General features: G+C 35.4%; 1 long non-coding RNA gene across 1 annotated transcript in view; it reads left to right on the top strand.

Annotated features, from left to right (window-relative positions):
• LOC108519959 (uncharacterized) overlaps positions 1-23092 on the top strand; it is an 82999-nt gene that overhangs the window by 58483 nt on the left and 1424 nt on the right. The window contains exons 3-4 of the long non-coding RNA XR_001882781.1: positions 18434-18543; positions 21796-21936. This is a non-coding gene — a long non-coding RNA (uncharacterized LOC108519959). The remainder of the gene's footprint in view (positions 1-18433; positions 18544-21795; positions 21937-23092) is intronic.

Here is a 23092-nt window from a genome sequence, read left to right on the forward strand (position 1 = left end):
TATATATATATATTTTTTTTTTTTTGAGATGGAGTCTCACTCTGTCATGCAGCTAGAGTGCAGTGGCGCTATCTGGGCTCACTGCAAGCTCCGCCTCCCAGGTTCACGCCATTCTTTTGCCTCAGACTCCGGAGTAGCTGAGACTACAGGTGCCCACCACCAAGCCAGCTAAGTTTTGTTTTTTTTTTGTTTTTTTTGTTTTTTGTATTTTTAGTAGAGACAGGGTTTCACCATGTTAGCCAGGATGTTCTCAATCTCCTGACCTTGTGGTCCACCCACCTTGGCCTCCCAAAGTGCTGGGATTACAGGTGTGAGCCACCACACTCGGACTTACATATTTTTCTTAATCTTTCTCCATTTTTTAATACACCTTATCTAAGTACCCCACTATTGGGTCCTGACCTTGTAATGCAGTATTACATTCTTCTTATACTACCCCATGCTATGACCATTCCCCTGATACTCCAAATCTCATCCCTTTTCCTTTACAAAGAACACAAAGAGAGCTAGCTTATTTCTCAACCACACCCATGTCAATATGCAGGTGGGAGAAATCTAAAACAGAAGCCAAAATAACCTAGCCCTTCAACTCTCAGTAAACACAAGTATGCTTAATGGAACCTTTCTCATAGCAATGCTGCTCCTCTTATAATATCACTCTAATATATGAGAGACTTTCTAATCATCTAAGCGGGGAGGCAGAGAGAAAGTATTTGTAGGTAGACATAACCATGCTATGCCTCATATTCATCCACACTGGCTGCATCTACAGACTGGCTTAGTTCAAACTTCTTTATAACTTTTTTACAGTCATAAATTACTTAAAAAGAGGGGCACATTCTGAAAATTGTCATTAGAGGATGGCATCATTGTAGAAACATCAGAGTGCATTTACACAGACCTAGATGGTATGGCCTAGTACATACCATATATAGTCAGTAGCTATACACAGTATAGCCTGTTGCTCCTAGACTACAAATCTGTACATGTTACTATACTGAATACCATAGGCAGTTGTAACACAGTGGTAAGCATTTATGTATCTAAATGTAAAAACTGAGCAGTAAAAATACAGTAATAAAATATTTTAGAAAATCGTACACCTGTATAAAGCATTTACCATGAAAGGAAGTTGCTCTGGGTGAGTCAGTGAGTGAGTGGTGAGTGAATGTGAAGACCTAGGACATTATTGTGCACCACTGTATACTTAATAAACACTGTACACTTTGCTACACTAAATTTATTTTTAAAACATTTTTCTTTCTTCAATAGTTAATCTTATCTTACTATAACTATTATAAACTTTAAAATTCTAACATTTTGACTTTTTTGTAATAACACTTAGCTTAAAACACGAATGGTTGTATAACTACAAAAAATTTTCTTTATATCCCTATTCTGTAAGTTTTCTCTATTTTAATTTTTTTAATTTTTTAAACTTTGTTTTGTTAAAAACTAAGACACAAACACACACATCAGTGTAGGCCTACAAGGATCAGAATTAATATCACTGTCTTCCGCCTCCACATCTTATTCCACTGGAAGGTCTTCAGGGACATTAACACCCTTGGAGCTGTCTTTTCCTATGATAACAATGCCTTCTTCTGGAGTACCTCCTGAAGGAGCTGCCTAAGGCTCTTTTATAACTCTTTTGTTTTATATGTAGAAGGAGTATACTCTATAATAACAATAAAAAGCAAAGTAGGTTTGTTTACACTGGCATTGCTACAAATACAAATACAACAGCTACTATGCCATTAGGCAATATGAATTTACCCACCCCCAATAATTCACCATGGGTCCTTTTCTATTTTCCCTAAGTGTCAGCCAGTCTGAGAAATAAAAGGAAAGAGTACAAAAGAGAGAAATTTTAAAGCTGAGTGTCCAGGGGAGACATGACATGTCGACAGGTTCTGTGATGCCCCCCAAGACACAAAACCAGCAAGTTTTTATTAGTGATTTTCAAAAGGGGAGGGATTGTATGAATAGGGTGTGGGTCACAGAGATCACACGCTTCACAAAGTAACAAAACATTACAAGGCAAATGGAGGCAGGGCGAGATCACAGGATGGGGAGAAATTAAAATTGCTAATGAGGTTTCTGGCACACATTGTCATTGATAAACATCTTAACAGGGTTCAAGAGCACAGAACCGGTCTGACTAGAACTCGCCAGGCTGGAATTTCCTAATCCTAGCAAGTCTGGGGGCACTGCAGGAGACTACAGTACATCCCTATCTACACAGTTTCATCCCTATCTACATCTGCATAAGGCTGACGATCCTAGGGCAGCCATTTTAGAGAGCCATTTAGAAGGAATGTTAATTGTTAATATTCCTTACTGGGGAAAGAATTCAGAGATATTTCTCTTACTCATTTTCAGTAATAAGAGAAATATGGCTATGTCCTGCCCAGCCCACAGGCAGCCAGACTTTAAGGTTATCTCCCTTATTCCCTGAAAATTGCTGTTATCCTGTTTTTAAGGTGCCCAGATTTCATACTGTTCAAACACACATGCTCTACAAACAATTTGTGCAGTTAACGCAATCATCACAGGGTCCTGAGGTGACATACATCCTCAGCTTACGGAGATGATGGGATTAAGAAATTAAAGACATGCATAGGAAATCACAACAGTATTGACTAGGGAAGTGATAAATGTCCATGAAATCTTCACAATTTATGTTCAGAGACTGCAGTGAAGACAGGCATAAGAAATTATAAAAGTATTAATTTGGGGAACTAATAAATGTCCATGAAATCTTCACAATTTATGTTCTTCTGCCATGGCTTCAGGCAGTCCCTCCATTCGGGGTCCCTGACTTCCTGCAATAAGGAAATATGAATTTCTCAGCTCCATAATAATCTTACAGAACCACTGTCATAATATGCCATCTATCCTTGACTGAAACATCATTATTCAGGGCATGACTGTATTCTGATTTCTAAATTTAGGCAAGAAACATGGCCTTATTCTCAGTTTAAAAAAAAAAAAAAATCATTAAATTCCTCCAAACTGATATGTAGTACCTCTTCCATACAAAAACATTACAAATTTCAGAGTAAAATATCCACTAAGAGAGTCATAAAACAAAGTGGATTTATAATGATCTATGACTTAAACAAAAGAAGTCTTCCTAAAAAGTCATTACCCATACATCTCACCCGATGAATATGTATGTGGCATTTCTAACCCATCATCCGTGAAAGGTGCCTCTTCTGTTTTTGAATTTGGTTTGTCCTTGTTGAAAACCATTTCTCCTGGGGAACCCTTCAACATTAACTACCTACATTGGGACTTCGGTATGCATGCTGTTCATCAGAACAGGTTTTTTGTTTGTTTGTTTTTTGTTCGTTTGTTAATGCCAAAGCCTTATTGTGAGATAATAACATGTGCTGTGGTCTAAATGTTTGTGTCTCCCAAAATTCATATGTTAGAATCCTAATCCCTAAGGTGCTGGCATTAGAAGGTAAGGGCCTTTGGAGGGTAATTAGATTATAAAGGCAGAGCCTTCATGAAGGGATTTGTGCCCTGATAATCTGGCCCCTAGGAAGCTCTCTTGCCCTCTTTCTGCTATGTAAAGACATAGGGAGAAAGTACCATCTACGAACCAGAAAACAAGCCCTCACCAGATACCACATCTGCTAGGTTATTGCTTTTGGACTTAAACTTTGGAACTGGGAAAACACAGATAAATTTGTATTGTTTATAAGCCATCCAGTTTGTAATATTTTTATAGCAGCCAGAATAAAGAGAGCATGTTAGAAATGAAGGCCATATTAAGAGTAAAAAAATATGACTTCTTATTAAAACTTAATCATTCTCTGAGCTAATGATGAGGAAACTGAGATTCAAAGAGGGGAAGTGACTTACTAAACACGACACAGCAGGATTACAGCAGAGGTGACATCAACCTGGATGCTTGATTTTTAGTCATCGCTTCTGCTGCTGCTCATGCAGCCATTGACATCATGCTTAACTGATTCAAAGATAGTAAGCACAGAAACATGGCATGTCTTTCCTAACAACAATTTTTTTATTTTCCAAACTGAACATATTTTACTGTTTCACTAGAACACACTGAGTGGTGGCTTTTTATATCAAAGTCTTTAGTCTTATTATGTCTATTTATATTGAGGTGTGTCCAGGGATTTCAAAGCCAAAAAATGTAACTTTTAATCATGAAATATCATCAGTCTTGATTCTATCTATAAACAATATTGGTAATGATGACATAGAACTCAACATGTATGCACTTTAGTTGGATTCTTTTAAGTGAGGTGTCCTAGAAGAGATGATTCCTAGTTTGACTGAAGGGATAAGAAAGAGGAACTCACCAAAAGTCAAACCACCATGTCTCCATTACTGTTTCCTTCTCAACTGCAGATTCCAGAAAGAAAGAGATTGAAATCTCTTTTCTCCTGAGATTGGATACGCCAAATTACCAATTACCTATTCAAAAGGGGCTTATGTGTTCACCAAAAATGTAATCTATTACACTTGATTGTGACAGGTTTTACATAAAATGTTCACACACAACAAGAAATCATTTTGAATAAAGACAAATATTTCAATAATAATGCAGTCCTATGAAAAAGCTCCATTTTGACAGAATATTATAAATGTTTGTTTATCTTCATTTTAAAAATATAGTCTGATTGCACATTAGAAAAAAAATTTGATAATCCTCATGAGTCACAATATCCTGACTATATGATTTAATTGACAACATGTTGAATCCCAGGTAAAATCTACGTCTGCTGAAGTATCCTACTCACCAAGACAATGTCTTTGCATTTCATCTCTATTACAATTATACACCAGAATTTAAAAAGTAAACTTTTGATTTTGTTGCTAAGCCTGTTCTTCCAATAGTGAATTTTACACTTCAGTAAATGGCAACTCCCGCATCCCAGTGCTCAGGCCAAAAATCTTGGAGACATCTTTGAGTCTTATTTCTGACATACCCCATATATAGTCTATCAGAAACTCTAGATTATTTTTCTTGAGATTAAAAAAAAAATCAGAATCCTCATGACCCACCACTGTCTCTGCCACCTTCCACCAAGTCACCATTTGGTAGTAGGAAAGGGGAGGGGACTGGACAACTGTAATTACCTCCTAAACAGCTTCCCTACTCCACAACCCTCCTGTGATCAATCTCCACACAGCATCCAGAGTCCATTGTTAAAATTCAAATCATATCAGGTCATCCCTCAACTGCAAACTCTCCCATGGTTTCTTTCTCACTCAGACAATTCTGGAATCTTTACACAGGCCCACAAGGACTGCATCACTGACCAGCACTGTCCTTAATCCTCCCTTGAAACTCACTGGCTTCCTACTGTTCCTCAGAGGTGGCTAAACCACTACTGCTTCAGGACACGCGCAATTGCTATTCTCTTAAGCTTAAACGTTTTTCTGAAGCATATCTGCTTAGCTTACTCCCTCCTTCTCTCAATGTCTTTGCCCTTTCTCACCAATTTATATAAATATTAAATGCCCGCTGTCATTCCTCTACCAGCCTATCATGATTCATACTTCTTTACAACATCCCAATAAAAAAAAATAACAAAATACAAAACAAACAAACAAAATACAATTATTGCAGTGATATTTGTATAATAGAAAATAGGAATCCAATAATTAAAATGTATAGATTTATGAACTTAATAGTTATGGCATATAAAGTTCTATATGAATATTTAAATTCATCAGTTTCCAAATTCATCATTTTCCAAAATTATATTTCATTTAATACCTACTTCATTTAGTACCTACTTCATTTAATACCTACTTAAAATGAAGACAAAGGCCTAATTAAGAAAAACATATGACTAAAGGAATAAAACACCTAGGGTCTTGAAAGCCCACTTGGCAGTTAAAAAAAAACTCTCATTCTTTTATAATAACTTTTTTCTTATAACTACCTGAAAGTTTCCACATTAACCATCTTTGTTACATTATAGAGTCATTTGTAACAAACATGACACTAAAATGATATTGAGTATTGCTTCCTATGAATAGTTAGAAAATAAGGATCAATGATAGTTATCCTAGACATATGTGATCGGTTAACCTTTTTTAAATTATGAATATGGTTTACAATATACATATTCCATATNATAACATATATAATATTCACATATATAATATATATTATATATATTCACACATATATAATATATATATTCACATTGACTTTGATTGGATGACTCCTGAAAGGACTGCAAACTGTCAAGAGGAACACAAAGAATGAGACATGAGTAACTGTCCATTGCATGAGGAAGGAATCTAGCATAGTGCCCAGGGATTGCTGTTCAGCCAGTCTTTAAATTTCTTAAGTTTTAAAATTTTAATGGTCTCAAAAGAGAGTAAGCAGAGCCTTTTATTACATTTCCATGTAAAACTTGAAAAGAATAGTGTAAAACCAATGAACAGCCAAAAAAAAAAAAAAATGAAGAGATTACATTAAGATAGTGTTGGAGACGCAACCGTGAAATAATACAAGTTAATCTTTTCTGAGATTATGTTATTCAATGAAGTGAGTATAAAAATAGGGAAAAGAAATTTAAATGGAGTTCATTAAAAGATAATTTCTATTTCAAGACAGGAATAATTGTGCCCTGAATAGGAAAACATCTGAAAAAGAGACATCTCACATCAGCATCTGCGTCACTGACTCTGGGAGACGTGAGGAAGTCTAAGGCACAAAACCTCATGATTTCCTTGTTAGAGACAAAATAATTTGCTACAATTACATAATAGACAAGTAAAATTTTATCATATTTTTAAATTATAGCAAAGTGCTCACTTGGTTTAACTCTCACATGACAAATATACTGTAGTAAAACTCTTAGCCCTTTGTCTAGTTTCTTTCCTTTTATTAATGTCCATTTTGTCTACTACAAAGAAATTCCATAGGATGCTGTTCCTGTTGTTTCCTAAGCTTATTCAATCAAATGTAAATTGCTGGACAAAAATTGCCTGCATTCCTGGATGTAAATTAAAATTACTTCTATAAATTCACTACTTAAATTATCTGACAATTGCTGTTGCATTGATTTTGTTGCTGAATACATTAAACAAATGTAAATTTATTTTCTTGATAACATGATAATTACTTTAGATGTTGTTCAGATATTGCCAAGACACATATAGGGATTCATTTAACATTAAAACTGACTTAGAAGCCAAAGACATATCTCTCGTGAAAGATCTTTCGTACGTGGGGTTATTTCACCACACACTGAATTGGGCAAAGACCACAAGCTACTATGACGGCTGCTATCAAAACAGATTCCATCCATTAGATTAAAAACTTGGTGAACCTGAAACAAAATTCAAATGCTCAAAGATTTTTTTACATGTTAAATTTTAGCGCTAAGACCTTTTAGTTTTGCCTGAAGCAAAATTGTACAAAAAAGCCTCTAAACATGTATATATAAAACAAATGAGAATTCCAGTTTCTGGTCTGACATGTGGATAGCTTGGAAGTCATCACTGGTATTTTCATGACAACAACAAAAAAAACCTGAAAAACAAAACAAAACAAAACAAAAAAACAAAACCACCCTGATAATCAACAGCTCTCCTGAGATTTGTCAGAGATATGAGGTCAAGGGCAAACTGTTGCTCTGAAAACAGGAAAGACAGGCAGATACAGAGAATCACAACTTACTAGCAACAGAAGCCCAAGCTGGAGTCAACAGGAACACCATAAGCCATCACTGACAGATTGCAAAAGGCTTTGCGCAGACTAGCTTGAGAATTAAAAATTCTGAGGAAGCCTAGTTAGGAGGTTCCCCACCCTTCCTAAGGTTCTCACTATGACACTGTGAAAATTATAGAAAAGTCCCCTCCTGGTTCCAGCAGGAAGAAGGGAAAGGTAACCATTCTGAAATACAACCAGAGCTCTCTATTCTTCACAAGGACTACCCTCAAAGGAAATCATTTTCCCAGAGCCTAACCGACCTGGGCAAAGGGGAAAACCAATTCCAGATCCCTCTCACTTTCCAAATGGGAAAAGGAAAATATTCAACTCAAGCCCTCACCTCCACCTCCACCCCCACCCCATGGCCTTCCATGTGGGAAAAGGGAAATACCCAACTCAACTAAAAGACCAAGAACTAATCACATAAAACACTTTCCCATCCCCTCATCCTACCACCACATCAGTAGGGCTCCTATATAATAATAGAACTACAGCTTGAAGAACAAGCCTCAGATCTTGTTTATGGCATCTCTAGAAAAACCCAAAGACATCAGGAAAGACAAAAACAGGATACTGAAGGAAATTTTAGCCTCTGACACCACAGCTGCAGCAGACAGTAAACACAGCCTAACTCTTTGCAAGTAAACATAAAACTTCACCCAAAAGGCCTATCTACAATAAATACAGCATAACTGTTTGCAAGAAAACATAAAACCTCACACAAAAGGCCTATCTACAATGAGTTTCTTTTACCTGATACTTTATGCCTGCCTTTCAACAGAAAATTACAAGGCAAAAAACAGTCTGAAAAGACAAAACAAGCATCAGAACCAGACTCAGATATGACAGATCTTGGAGTTAGCAAACTGGGAATTTAAAATAACTGCAATTAATATGTTAAAGGCACGAAAGGAAAAAATGAATGACATGTAAGAACAGATGAGTTACGTAAGCAGAGAGATGGAAACTAAGAAAGAATCAAAATGAAAAGGTAGAACCCAGAAACATGACAGAGATGAAGAATGCTTTTAATGGGCCCTTAATAGGCCCTTAATAGACTGAATGCTGCCCGGGAAAGAATCTGTGAACTTAAGGGTAGGTCAACAGAAACTTTCAAAATTGAAATGCAAAGAGAAAAACTGAAAACACAGAATACCCCAAAACTTTGGGAGAATTACAAAAGGAGTAACATACCTATAATGGGAACATCAGAAAGAGAAAGGAACAAATATTTGAAGTAATACAATAAATGAAAGGAAATCTGTTCTAGGTGAAGGCCCAGGAAGCACCACCAGAACCACTGATAGAGGGAATCTGGTTAGAATGGCATTCAGAAGAGTCATTCCCTGAAATCTTAAATCTTCTTTGTTTCACATGTGCCTGTCATACACTAGAGCTCCTGCAGTATTAACTAATGACAACTAGACAATAGACATTTATATACTCTATTGTATGCATCTATATTCTCTATTATCCTTAAAGGAGATCAACTGCAACAGCACTTACTTGTAACACAATGTATTCACAATAAATTTATATGTTCTCTCACATGGATTAGGAAAGAAACAGTTTGTTTTGGTCAGGTAGCAACCTTCCTTTATTTAACTGACTTCAGATATTTGATTAACTTCATAATTGTGATGATTGAGATGGCAGATGACTTACGAATAAAGCTTGCATTTTCACAAACCTAAAAAAATATTTTCAGGTGTCTTTTTTTTTAACTTTCGAATACACTTCTTATTCTAGAATAGTTTAGATTTCCAAAAACCTGTGCAGATAGTATATAACATATCTTACATATACTACTCCCTACCACATTTCTACTGTTATTAGCATGTTACATTAGGGCACATTTGTCAAAATTAATGAGCCAATACTGATATAGCATTATTAACTAAAGTCCACACTTCCTTCGGCTTTTCTTCATTTTATCCTAATTTCCTTTTTCTCTTCCAAGATTCCATTCAGGATATTACAATTATATTTAGCTGTCACATCTCCATAGCTTCCTTGTTCTGGATAACTTTGAAAGTTTAGAGCACTAGTGGTCAGGTGTTTTGTAGAATGTTCAGCTACTGAGACTTATCTCAAGTTTTTCTCGGGATTAGACTGAAGTTACAGGGTTTTGGGAGAAATATCAACAAGGATAAAGTGCTGTTCTCATCATTTCTTATCAAGGGTAAATACTACCAAGATGACTTACCATTACTGATGTTAATTTGATCATCTGCATGATGCGGTGTTTGTCAGGTTTCTCCACTGTAAAATTACTTTTTTCCTTACCTTCCATGCTGTATTATTTAGAAGTTATTATGTGCAGCCCACATTTAAGGAGGGTTTATGTTGTACCTCCTTGAGCATGAAATAGCTACATACATTATTGGAAATTCTTCTGCATTACCCTTTCAATTTATTTGGTCAATCATTCATATGGATTCATGGATATTTCACTTTGGGTGTAACTCAAATACTATTTACTTTATAGGTCAAATTGTTCCATCTTTGGCAATTGGGAACACTTTCATTGTCTCCTGTGTTCCTTTGACATTCATTGTAGGTTTTCTTTGAGAACTTCCTTGCTTTCTGGCACTACAAGAGGCTCTAGGTTCATCTTGTAAATTTCTTGCCCCAGGGTTAAAATTAGACATTTTTCTAGGGATCCCTGGTTCCTTTTAATGAAAAATGGTATTAGTAACCAACATCTAAACACTAGTGTGGTGGTTGCTACTGGGATGTCATTGTTTCTAGGCCCATTTGGCTGGCAAAATGAAGATATATTTACTAACTCGTGTATGTACAGGTATCTGTAAATATATCTGTAATGTAACCATCTGTATGTGTGTTAGGCTAACCACAGGTGCTTACTGCCTTCAACTCTAATCCGTTATCACATAACTCATTCTGTCCTCCTCTTCTAATCTGCAACTTCTGTCATCTGCCATATACTTGGTTATTCAACACACATATGTATGTATAGTATCAGAATAGTTTATTCATACACCCATTGGTAACAACTTTAGCAGCTAGAGTGCTTATGTACAGTTTCTTTTGACTCTGTTTCATTGACTAAACTTAAGTGGGTCATTTCCAAAGTTGTTTAGGTCAGCATCTTTCTCTCCCCACCTCACCCCCTACATCAGTGAAATGGGTTTAAATAACACATTTGTAATACAGTTAGATTGTTTTTGCTACATTCTGCATTCTACATAGGAATTCCTCAGCTTTATAAGTGACTTTTTAAATTGGTATACATTAAGATTCACTCTATATGCTATTATTAAATTCTACGAGTTTTGACAAGTGTGTAATGTCATGTATTCACCATTGCAGTATCATACGGAACACTTTTACTGCCCCACTGTCCTAAAAAAATCCACGGTGATTTACCTATTTGACCTTCTACCACCTCCTCACGCTGGAAACCACTGATCTGTTTATCATCTCTGTAGTTTTTGTTTCCAGAATGTCAAATAAATGGAATAATGTAGCCTGTAGTCCTTTCACACCAACTACTTTCACTTATCAGTTAAGATTCATCTGTGTCTTTGCATGGCTTTATAGCTCATTTATCTTTATTGCTGAATTGTATTCTATTCTTTGAGTGTACCACAGTATATTTATCCATTCACCTATTGAAAAACACATTGGTTGCTTCCACATTTTGGCGATTATGAATAAAGCTGCACAAACATTTGCATACAGATTTTTGTATGGACATAAATTTTCGTATCAGTTGGATAAATACTTAGGAGCAAAATTGCTTGATCATATGGGCAGACTATGTTTAGCTCTGAAAGAAACTACAAAAACTGTCTTCCAAAATGGCTATACCATTTTGCATTCCCACCTACTATGAATGGCAGTTTCTGTTGCTCTACATCTTCACCGGTAATTGCTGCTGGTAGTCCTCTTAGTTTTCTTTTCCTGGAATATCTTTATCTGATTTTTATACTAGGGTAATGCTGGCCTTATGGAATGAGCCAAAAAATATTCCTCTGCTTCTACTTTCTAAAAAAGATTGTGAAGAATTGGTATTCTCTCCTTTTTAAATATTTGGTATAATTCACCACTGTACCTATCTGGTTCTGGGGCTTCCTGTTTTGGAAAGGTTAAATACTGATTCAATTTCCTTCATCCATATAATCATATTCAGATTGACTATTCTTGCCTGAGTTTTGACATATTATGTCTTTTATGAAATTGGTCCATTTAATCTAAGTTATCGAATTTGTGGGTGTAGAGTTGAGTGTTCCTTTATTATTCTTTTAATGTCATGGAATAAGTATTGATGATTCCTCTTTTATTTCTGACATTGATCATGTGTGTTATCTCTATTTTTTATTTGGTTAGCCTGGCTGGAAACTTATAAATTTTACTGAACTTTTCATAGAACTAGCTCTTGGTCTTTTTTTTTCTGTTCTCCTTTTGCAATTTCATTGATTTCGGGTGTAATTATTATCCTTATTTTGCTTGCCATAGGCTCAATTTTCTCTCCTTTCTCTAGCTCCCTAATGTGGGTGCTGAGATTAATATTTTTAGATCTTCCTTTTTAATATATGTATTTAATGCTATGTATTTTCCTCTAAACAGCGTCTTTGCTAATTCCCACAAACTTTTGATAAGCTGTATTTTCATCTTCATTTAGTTCAAAATATTTTTAATCTTCCTTGTGGCTTCTCCTTTACTCATGGTTTATTTAGAAGTGTACTTTTTAATTTCCAAATATTTGGAGGTTTTCAACTGTCTTTCATTATTGATTTCTAGTTTCATTGTAGTCTGAGAACACATACAAGTAATTTTTACTGTTTTAAATGTGTGAAGGTAAACATGTTTTATTGCCCAGAATGGGGTCTTCTTTGCTGAAAACAAAAGTTCCATATGAGCTTGAGGAGTATATTCTGCAGTAGGCTGGAGTCTTCTATATATACCAATTGGATCAATTTCATTCATAGTGCTGTTCAGGTCATGTATAACTTTAATGATCTTCTGTTTCCTTAATTTATCAATTACTGACAGAGGGGCATTGAAGTCTCCCATTAAAATAGTAGACTTGTCTACTATTTCAATTCTATTAGTTTTTGCCTCATATGTTTTGGTATATTTAACATGATTGCTCTTGGAGAATTGATTCTGGTCTTAAATTTTAGGTCAATTAAAAATACAGTAATTAAAATATTTTACCATTACTACTTATGCCTTCAATACCCTTGTTTTATGTATATTCAAGTTTCTAACATGTAGCATTTTCCTTCTGCCTGAAGAACTTTTTAACACATCTTATAGGACTGATCTGCTAGCAAAGAATTCCCTCAGCCTTTGTTTCTCAGAAAAAGTATTTTTCCTGAACTTTTGAAGAATAATCTTGCTGAATACAGAATCCTACATAGTGGGCTTTTTTCTTTCAACATTTAAAATATTTTATCAAACTAACTTCTTGCTTGCGTGGTTTCTGATAAGAAGTCCATTGTAATTCTCATTCTTGTTCCTCTTAGACAAAGTATTTACCCTACCCTCCTATGGCTTTTTTCAAGATTTTCTCTTTGCCTTTGCTTTTCTGCAATTTGAATATGATATACCTGCTCTATGTATATTCTTGGTATTTTTCTGGCTCAAAGTTACTGAGTTTCCTAGGTCTATGTTTTGGTATCTGTTATGAATTGTGGAAAGTTCTCAGCTATTACACTTCAAATAGTCCATTTGCTCCATTCTTTTTCACTTATTTCTGGTATCTTAATTACACATATATTATACCTCCTGATGTAGTTTCACATTTCTTAGACGTTTTGTTCTATTTTTTGTTTTTGTTTTCATGTTTTCAGTTTTTGAAGTTCTACTGACATTTCAAGCTGATTTTTTCCCTTCAGTCATATTACGTCTATTGATAAATCCATCAAAAGAATTGCCTGTATGACTGCTTTTATTTCTAGCATTTCCTTCTGCCTTTTTTACTTTAAATTTATCTGCTTACATTACTCATCTCTTCTTGTATGATAACTATTTTTGCCATTAGAATACTTAAAATATTATAGTTATTTTAAAGTTCTTGTTTTATAGTTTCACTAACTCTGTCATATCTGACATTGGTTCTGATGCCTGCTTTGTCTCTTCAGACTGTCTCTTGCCTTCTGCCAGGCATTACAATTTTTCATCGAAAGCCAGCACATACCAGGTAATAAGAACAAAAATAAATACACCTTGAATGTAAGGATTTATGTTAATCTGCTAAGAGTTGGGCTGTGAGTTCTTTATCTGCAGCTATAGGTGCCAGAGCATCTTAGTTTTTGTCTTCTCTTGACTTTGGCCTTTCCTAAGTATTCCTCCTTAGGCAGAGTCTGTCTCACAGCTCTTTCCACTAAGATTCACTCTTATCACAGTAGAGCATTGATGGTAAGGTGTGGGAAAAAGGGAGCACTCTGTAATCAACTGACTGCCCCTCTTTTAGTGGGCCTGTGATTCTGGGCTGTGAATGTCACAGTTCAAAGTGGGTACAGCAGACCTCTATATCCCTTTCTGGCTACACTACTTCCTATCTATTTCCTTGAAGCCCTGCCTTTTATTGACCTCACATCCCTACCTTCCCTGCCAACACCACCACCACTTTAAGTGAAATTGAAAGGCTGAAAGAGACTTCAGTGGTGAAATTTCCTTTAGCCTTTGTTATGGAGAAGGCTCTTCGTGTATTTTACAAAGTTTATTCTTTCCTTTCTCCTGCCAGAGAATATTTCAGTGGGAGAACCTGGTGGGGTTCCTGACGGCAAAGCCCTTGACACTGTGGGGGACTCCTCTAAGACAGTTGCCCCCAGGATTTCATCACTCTCATGCTAGTCCATGCTCAGCCTCCACCAGTTTGCCAAAATTTCCATTTAAAAGTTTCTGCCAGTTTATTGCTCAAGCATCTTCTGCTCCAGATAAGAAGATCTCAGCTGAGGCTCTCTAGTTTCACCTGTCTCTCCAGATTTCATGGTGGCACTCTGCTTTGCAACCTGATTGCTCTGAAATGACTACAAAAACCTGTTAATTTATCAACTTATGCAGCTTTTTTGTTTTTATGCAAGGGCAGGAATGATGACTTCCAAGCTCTTTAAATGTCATAGCTGAAACCAGCAAAGTTTTCAGTTTTTACCTACACTCAGTATAGCATCCAAAATAGGACAACTAAAATGAAATATATAATTAGCTTCCTTTTTCTAGTTAGAAAGCAAAGTAAGCAGTAGAGTACACTATGAACTAAAGAGTATGAGCCTTAGAAACAGATTGCCTATTTTCAAAACTTTACTGCTCTAAGCTTCAGGCATTTAATCTGTAAAATAAGGATAATAAAGTGCCTAACTTATGAGCTTGCTATAAGGAAGCACAGTGCCTGCCACATAGCTTGATACATTTTGTTATTGTATTAAAAATGTTCCATATATTTGATGAATTACTAATTCAACTCATCAGGTTAGTTTAAGAGTGAATAAACCCAGACAGGGGCAAGCAAAGGTGTTAACGCAGGTAAGAAATAAGTCTTTGTTGTACATGGATTTATATTCTAAATTATGGCCCAAAGCAAACTTAAAGTAAATGGAGGAAGACGGAATAGAATTTTTCCCCCAACATATTCCACTCCAGCCTTCATTAATGGAGTGATAAACTAATTTGACAATTTCTCCAAGACCGAAATCTTAGGGCCTATTGCAATGAAGGTAAAGGTAAGTGGACAGGAGAGATTAGTCTGTTTTCACAGATGAAACTTCTTTAGTTAGGATCTTGAGCTCAAATAAAATACATTAACACCTCCCAGAAAAGCAGATGCTAGGAACAGAAGACTCTGCCTTTAAATATTATTAAGAGAAAGAGAAACTTTTTTTTTTTTTTTTTGAGACGGAGTCTCTCTCTCTCGCCCAGGCTGGAGCGCAGTGGCCGGATCTCAGCTCACTGCAAGCTCCGCCTCCCGGGTTTACGCCATTCTCCTGCCTCAGCCTCCTGAGCTGGGACTACAGGCACCCGCCACCTCGCCCGGCTGATTTTTTGTATTTTTTAGTAGAGACGGGGTTTCACAGTATTAGCCAGGATGGTCTCGATCTCCTGACCTCGTGATCCGCCTGTCTCGGCCTCCCAAAGTGCTGGGATTACAGGCTTGAGCCACCGCGCCTGGCCGAGAAAGAGAAACTTAATGAGACTGTGTGAGAATACATCTCAAGTAGGTTTGACACTGCCACCTGCTAAGGAATGTCACACCAGGAAACTGACATTAGAGTCCCTCAGGAGGCACTGAGAAAAGAGCCCAGATTATTACAAGTTTCTTTGTTTCTTTCCCTTTCCTTCCCTTTCTTTCCCTTTCTCTCTCTCTCTCTTTCTTTATTTCTTCTTTTGACAGAGTCTCGCTCTGTCGCCCAGGCTGGAATGCAGTGGTGTGATCTCAGCTCACTGCAACCTCCACCTCCCAGGTTCAAGCAATTATCTGCCTCAGCCTCCTGAGTAGCTGGGATTACAGGTATCCACCACCACGCCCAGCTTTACATAAATATATATATATATTTTTAGTAGAGATGGAGTTTCACCATGCAACTTGCCAATTAGCTAGCAGTAAGTGGTACTAACCCTGTGCATTAAGTTGTATCCTTTACTTGCATTAAGAGAGCTTTTAACCTTTGTCTGTGTCTTTATAACTCTTTGTCAATTGCCACACAACTGTACTCTAGGCAACAATTTTATAGCAGTCTGAGCTATACCAGGGTAATGGTAATCACTGAGTTAGGAAAACATCAATAAAAACAGTACTACTCTAGCTTCACAGTCTTGGAAGATGCAGTCCCTCCAACTGTCTCCATCCACAACTCTAGGAGTGTCCAAGATGTATCTCACGTGTGTCTGAGTTTGACCAATCCCTGGTAGCTATCTTTTTTTTTCCTTATTTTCTATGTTGCTGAGGCTATGCCAGCGATCATCATTCCCACCCTAAGAGCTGATTAGAGCGCTGATCACCATAATGAATCATGAAAGTGTTGACTTCACCATAATGCAGACAGATCATCAAGAAGGTCATCATGGAACAAAAACTACAGATAACTTCTTCTCTAGTTTCCAGTATCAGTGCTTTCGAAATGAAGGAAAGCGCAAATAAAGCAGTTCATTTAGATTTTACTCACTCTTTTATTCCAAGGCCCTCTCCAGTAGACTGTCATGAGTGCTATAGAAGTGTGCTGGCAAACAATCTTGAAAATATACCTCCTGTGTTGAAAACACCCCTTCCCTTGAAAGTAGGGCCTTGTCATTTGGAGGTCATATAATATGTCCATCTCTGTTCCCTTAGAATGAAAAAGCCACTCAAAGTCTTACAGCCCTTTTGGAACATGTCTTGGAGACATGTCCAGGCTGAGGAGGGAGGGAAGGTCTGGACACATAGGCAATACTCTAGTATCTCAGGTATAAACACACACATCCTATCCCCATCTGAACTAAATTTAAGTCAATTTACTCCTACATCATATGAAATTCTGACACTATACATTTTATTTTTTCTTTGTATTTAAGACAGTAAAGTCTTTGATTGTATTTATAAACTAAAGCATCTGCAAACAGATGAGAAGCTAGCTATAAACAAATATTTAATAAAGCCAAGAAAACAGAGATTTGTTCTCACTTTTTTTGTAGTGACCTAGAGTAAGGGGTTTCAGTTTCAAATGATATTAAAATCTAGGGATATGAGAAATCAGCCACAACTTACTTTAATTACTATTTGAAATGTAAATTTCCATGATATCATACACCAATAAGACAATTCAAGCTAGAAGGGAAGTTCAAAATCATCTGTCTCATTTGACAGATAAGGCAAATGAGCTCGTAAGAGGTATGTTAGAACATAATTGTCCTCAATAGTCGTATGTCCTCAATAGTGAGGACATAAAATTGTGTCAGGACCAAATATAAATTATTAGGGATGAAATCCTTTACTTTATAAAAGAACGCGAGACCATTAATATAAATACAGGTATAGATTAATTAGATTCAATCACTCTTTATCCCTTCAATATGAAATGATTTCAACATCTGAAGATGTTTCCTTTTCTCTGTAAGATGCTGCAATATCTGCGAGACCTCTCTAGTGGTAAAGCATATTCCATTTTACTCCAGCTTTTATACCAGAACTCATAGAATCTCATAATTCTTTTCCTATAGGAAATACAATTTTATAGCAGTCTTCATCTTATAAATGGAGCTGTTTAATTTAGAGCCACAGAATGATCCCTGTGTGTTCATAGCACATTTATTGAATTTATAACTATAATGCCTTTGGATATGTATTATATTTGTTGTGTATTCTATTGATCCATTGAAAATATTTTGCTTCTTGTAAGAGACACAAGAGGACCTTCATAAAGATAGTAAAATGTACCTTATACTTCAAGTTCTAACATAAAAAATAATGGATTGGTGATATCAATAAAAGACCAAACCAGTAACTGTATTTTATTACTAGGTGTCGATAGATGAATTCAGTTGTCCTTTTTTCTTGATACCATAATGAAGTTGCCTTTAACTGGGGTACAAATGCCCATGAGGCGTATGGGGACTTTCTAAATAGTATGTAGAAATGGTCAGTTAAAGGAAATCAGTTTCCAAAGCTGCCTTCCCAAAAATTGGTTTGCCTGAACACTCCCTGAGGTAAAAACATCATTCAGAATCAGCTTTCTTCCCTCCTCATTCATAATCATTCTTTTCCTATTTTACAAGAGAAAGAAATATCATCATTGTGGTGTGTGAAAACTGAGACACCAAACTTTAGAAGGAAATACTGGAATTTTGGTGTTGGATATTAAGAAAATGAGTCGCTTCAATGACAGGTAATATCCTATAAGGCAGGGGTGTCCAAATCTTTTAACAAAATTGAAGGAGGATCCAATCAGCACTGTCAGTGACAAATCATTAAGTACACATTTTGCTGAGAAGTAGCTATGTGATTTTTGGCATATAACTTGAAAAGAGTCAAAGTAGTGAGTGATGTTGTTTTAAAAAAATTCCTTCTATTCCTACCATTCCTTAGCAACTACATCCATAAAAATAAAAAACAGGACCATAGTTGATTATGGGCCCTCCTTCAATGTAGCAATATGTCATGTTCTGCTACAGATTTATAAACTAATTGAAAAAATCCATCCATTTAAGATATGCATTTAAATATTTTTAATTTTTATATTTAATAGTCCATCCACACTTATATTTATGTTCTTTTGACCAATTGTGTACTAAAGACAATTGAAATCATAACTGAAACCACTTGAATTTTTTAGTAGTTAAGTCAAAGGAACATTTTAATTAAATTTGGATGATGAATAAAAGACTTAATAATACACAACATAGGGATAAATATGAAGGAAGTTTATACGCTCAAAGGAGAAAATGAAAAGTGTAGGATTTAATTTCAGAGAAAAGTTTGCTCACTTTTATTTTAATGGCTAAGGGTGGCAATCAAATCATTAGATACAGTTTCAAATAGCTAGAAGGAAGATACGGAATGTCCCAACACAAATAAATGATCAATGTGTGAAATGATGAATATTCTAATTAGCTTGATCTAATTACTATGTAAGTATCAAAACATCACTATGTGCCCCGTAAATATGTACAATTATATGTCAACTAGAAAAAATAAATGAAAAAAAGAACAAAAAAAAGTCAGAGTATTTTTAGGTAATGCTAGTCATGTAAAGAAGTGATGTAACATATTTATTTTTAAACGCAAATATTGGCAGAACACGGAAAATTACATCTTTACAACTATTTAAATTTACAATGGGAAAGTTGAAATGTCAACTTATAAAGGAATGAGGGGCACGGATTTTTTCAAAATGCTTTTAAGAAACATGTGGCTTCAAAAAAGTTGGAAAACTCCTCCCTTAAAGGTAACATTAATATTTAAAGGAGGACCAACAAATCAATAGATTTCTGAAAAACACATTCAAGTATCCCAAATCATTGCCTGGCAAACCACTTTCTTATAACATTTTTTTTTCTTGTAATTGTTCATTCATTGTTCATACACCTAAGACTCCAAGAAGTTGGGAACCCTGGGTTATCTGTTCCCCACACAGGAGCCCCTGTATTTAGCAGTGTCTCGTTTAAAAGCACTCAATTGTGAAGTGCTTTTATTTTCTATTGTATTTCAGTAAATAAAATAGTAAGTGTTCTACTTTCTGCTTTGTTATTTTCACTTAGGAGAAGCCATAAAATGCTCTGAAATAGAAAATCTGAGATTGTGCAATTTGACAAATATTCCAAATCACTTTGAAATTCTCACACATAACACATGCACATCTACAATTTTAAAAGAAAACGAGAGAGAATGAGACAGAAAACCTAGATGTGACTTTCATTTACTCAACAGATATTTATTGAATACTTTCTAAGTGCTAGACATTATTCTAGGAACCAGATGCCAGCAGTTATGGTATACATCTCTCCTTATTTATAATGGAGTTTGCGCACTTTTTTTGCAAAACTTGAATCAACTGGAAAAACATCAGATTCCACAAGCATTTGCTATATAATTTTATTCTAATATTTTGATTGCATCTGCTTTAGATAATGTATGCAAAACACATGTAAGAAAATACAATGAAAACAATTTAAAACTTCAAAGACAATTATAGTAAAACTACCAAAATCCAAGTTTTTCAACTCATATGTGGTACTTTTTTAGCTCAAAATAAGCAACTATAAAATAGGCATTTTGAATCCTTGAAGACTAGCAATAAAAAATGTAATTGAATAAAACAGAATATCAAAACTAAATTACATGTGCTTTCCCTATGCCATTCTGGATGCCTCACTAATTGGGGAAAACACTAATCCTAAACATGGGAAACATTCACATGGAATTAGGGATGGAAAGATAACAGGACTGGGGAAGAGAAGTGAAACTTGTTATTAGAAGTCATAATTTCCTACATGTTTTATTTTTATCTGATGTAATTATTGTCGATATTTGTGAATATGAAATAATTCGAATTTAAAGATAGTTTACATATAAAAAAGTCCGCACATATTTAAAACTAGATCTCTGATAACTAACTAAAAGAGATATTGGCCTTTTCTTTATTGTTAATTGTTTTAACTTTCTGGTAATAGCTTCAGATTTAGGATTATTACAAACAATTCAGTCATGAATATATGTACATCTACCTTTGTGTGCATTCTCCTACCCATTCTGTGTATACGAAACTTACAAAAGAGGTAATTTTTTTAAGAACAGCAAATTTGTCTGCTTTAGTGTATAGTATTTTTGTTATCAAAATCTTACTTTGTGGGAGTAAATATTATCCTTATGTACTACTTTGTATTTTCCTAAGAAAAGTCTTCTCAGGTTTCTTTCCCTCCCTCCTTTTTTTTTTGGTCTCGCTCTGTTGCCCAGGCTGGAGTACAGTGGTGCTATCTGTACTCACTGCAACCTTCACCTCCCAGGTTCAAGCTATCCTCCTGCCTCAGCCTCCTGAGTAGCTCGGATTACAGGCACAGGTCACCATGCCCAGCTAATTTTTGTATTTTTAGTAGAGATGGGGTTTCACCATGTTGGCCAGGCTGGTCTCGAACTTATGACCTCAGATGATCCACCCTCTTTGGCCACCCAAAGTGCTGGAGTTACAGGCATGAGCCACCATGCCCAGCCTCCCTTTCTTTAAAATGCTGCTGCAGTCACACCAGCTTCCAATTTTCCCACGATTTCATCACTTCTCAGTTAAGTCTTCCCTGAAAAATTTTTGAAAAAAAATTCACAATACTTAAAATTTCAGTTTGTAATTGCATATCCATTATTATGGTTATTCTGGTGACCTAAAGGCACCCACCAGACAGCTCTGTCTTCCCCCATTCCCAACTCCAGAGGGAAGGTTGTCTTTTTGAATAAAAATGCATTGAAGACAAGTTGTAAGAAATCATCCATACTGAAAAGTGTTGACTGATCTTATGGAAATCTTGTATGCAGAAAAAAATAGAAAACCCAAAACAAAATGATGCTTTATCTTACAGATTTGAGGAACAGGGCAGAAAAGAGAATTTGAGACTTAGTTGAAATAAAACTACACTTTCTGTTTAAACAGGTTGAAGCCTAGAAATTAAGGAAAAAAGGAAAAGAGGATTAAGGCTGCCATATAAACAATACCATTAGGCAAAGCCTAGAATCTGGAAATGTTTTCATCATTCTCTGGACTCTGAGGACATTCCAGTTCATGAGCACGAAGGTATGTTTTGTTTTTTAAAAAGTATTTGTTGCATGTGTTTGGTTTGGTGGTTTCCAGTGATGGACTAAATTGAGAAGATTTATGACTTAAACTTTATGGTTTAATGATAGAATTACACTTTAATACCTGTCTCTTTGCTAGACTGTAAGTGCCATGAAGGCAGGTTCAGGGTCAGCACTGCTCAGTATTGTAGCCTTCATATAGAACACCATACATGACATATAATAGACACTCAGTAAGTATTAATGTATTATTACATTTTGGATCAAGGAGATAATCACATTTAATTCTCAAAAAATCTAATAGAATTAGATTTTGATTAATCCAAACCCCTCCTACCACCAAAAGAAAAACATGTTTTGCAGATGCCATTATTTTGGAAATTAATATAAAGTTCTTCATACAAGAAATTACTGAGCAATTAGTTACTGAACACTGATATATGCTTGAGTATAGAACTGATGTTTTTACAACAGAATGATAAAATTGCTCTAAGCTGAAAGAGAGTCTATAAATCTTCGAATTCTCTTAATTAACCACGAAAGCCCAGAGGGGTTCAGTTATTTCTCCAAGTTGCACAGCTGGTTATAAAACTAGAACAATAGCACTGATCCTCCTCCTCATTACCCAGATTTAGGGATTGAAGACATCTCATTTCTGTGTAAACAGAGATACTGAATGTTCATATGTATAAGTCATTTGAGTATTCATGAGTTTGTTTTTAACATGAAGAAACTGATGTTGAATGCACTGGAAAATAAATTATTTCACATTGAATTTGTGGGATAAAATTGGACATTATTTTTTGAAGTCTCGATTCTTAAAAAAAAAAAAAAAAAAAAAAAAAAAAAAAAAGACAGAGAAAGGGGAAACAAATGTTCCTCTACTGACCCTACTTAAATAGGTCATCTTTATTTCCTTCCTTGAAAGTATTTTTTACCTTCTAACAGTGTTTTTCACCTTCTAACAGTGTTTTTCATACATATATGATTTTGGGGGAAGGAACAAATTGATAATTATCTTCACTAATGAAATGCACTATCGTTTCAGTTAGATTTTAAATGGGGCACGACTCATATTCATAAGGCCCATTGAATAAATGCCTATTAGGTACAGTTTAATGGCTTAATGCTGGATTCATTTTTTTTTTTTTTTT

The sequence above is a fragment of the Rhinopithecus bieti genome, unplaced genomic scaffold (assembly GCF_001698545.2).
Source record: "Rhinopithecus bieti isolate Rb0 unplaced genomic scaffold, ASM169854v2 scaffold_49627, whole genome shotgun sequence".
Classification (NCBI taxonomy): domain Eukaryota; kingdom Metazoa; phylum Chordata; class Mammalia; order Primates; family Cercopithecidae; genus Rhinopithecus; species Rhinopithecus bieti.